This window comes from Gossypium hirsutum, chromosome A07 (genome assembly GCF_007990345.1).
Source record: "Gossypium hirsutum isolate 1008001.06 chromosome A07, Gossypium_hirsutum_v2.1, whole genome shotgun sequence".
Taxonomy (NCBI): domain Eukaryota; kingdom Viridiplantae; phylum Streptophyta; class Magnoliopsida; order Malvales; family Malvaceae; genus Gossypium; species Gossypium hirsutum.
The window spans coordinates 31,416,671-31,418,125 of record NC_053430.1 but is presented as its reverse complement, the minus strand read 5'-3'; the positions used below and the strand labels follow the sequence as shown (position 1 = coordinate 31,418,125).

At 36.6% G+C, this 1,455-nt stretch overlaps 1 non-coding gene across 1 annotated transcript; it reads right to left on the bottom strand.

Annotated features, from left to right (window-relative positions):
• Positions 1 to 1,008: 1,008 nt before the first annotated feature.
• Positions 1,009 to 1,113, bottom strand: LOC121204400 (small nucleolar RNA R71). The gene has a single exon (XR_005899325.1). It is a non-coding gene; the product is annotated as a small nucleolar RNA R71 (small nucleolar RNA).
• Between the last annotated feature and the right edge of the window lie 342 nt (positions 1,114 to 1,455).

Below are 1,455 nucleotides of genomic sequence, written 5' to 3'. Positions count from 1 at the left end.
CTTGGGTATTGTCTTAATCAATCGAGTTATCCCAAAAGCTTTTCCCCAATTTCTCTCTGTGCACTCTTAGTTTAGTTAATTAGTTTGGATAAACAAATCCCTTAATTTTTAGGCTAGATAATAAAAAGAAAGTAATTCCTAGTACTCTTGGTTCCTTTGGGTTCAACAATCCGGTCTTGCTAAAGCTATACTACTATTCAATAGGTACACTATCCTTCATTGTGATAATAGTTAGTTTCAAGAACGATTAATCATAACTTTTTAAAACCTATCACGAATATCACGTATCAAGTTTTTGGCGCCATTTCTGGGGAACTAAGATATTAGGAATACTCGATTTTTATTACTTTAGCCATTTTACTTTATTTGCAATTTAAATTTTTTATTTTCTTTTCTACTTTTTTTCTTTCATTCGCTATAGTGTATGACTAGAAGAAACCCATCGGAACCACTACTGTTTGATAGTGAGATCGATCGTACAGTTTGCAGAAATCGAAGAGAAATAAGGTGAAGCTTAAGATACATAGAGGAAGAGCAAGTGGACGATACTTCAACCACAACCGAGGAGATGGCTAAAAACCAGGAAAATTTGCTACCTCCTGCGATTGCCGCTGATCCAGTAAATCAGAATCCTGCTCCGCGAACTATGTATGATTATGTTAAACCTTCTTTAATAGGAATTGAATTGAGCATACTTAGGCCTGCTGTTGCTGCAAATAATTTTGAACTGATACCTAACACCATTCAAATGATACAACAATTTGTTCAGTTTGATGGTTTGCAGGATGAGGATCCAAACAACCACTTGGAAAATTTTCTAGAGTTTTGGGATACATTTAAAATCAATGGCATTTCTGATGATGCCATTCGCCTTTTGTTATTCCCTTTTTCATTGAGGAATAGAGCTAAACAGTGGTTGAACTCGTTACCACATGAGTCAATCACTACTTGGGAACAAATGACCAAAAAATTTTTATTAAAATATTTTCTACCGGCTAGAACAACCAAATTATGTAATGATATCTCCTCTTTTGTGCAGATAGATTTCGGAACACTCTACGATGCATGGGAGAGATACAAGGACCTTTTGAGAAGGTGCCCTCACCATGGATTACCACTCTGGCTATGGGTTCAAACGTTTCACAATGGCCTGAATCCTTTGAATAGACAGATGATTGATGAAGCTACTGGAGGAACTATCAATAATAAGACACTTGAGGATGCTTATGAATTCATAGAAAAGATGTCATTGAATAATTATCAGTGGCAAGTCATGAGGACAAAGCCAACGAAAGCAGCCGGTGTTTTTAACATCGATTCGATCACCATGCTCTCTAACCAGGTAGAACTTTTGAATAGAAAAATTGACAGTTTTCTTGGTTCTTCATAGGTTCACCCAGTAATGCAATGCGAAGCAAGTGGAGGTGGATCAAGCAATTCAGAATACCCACCCTA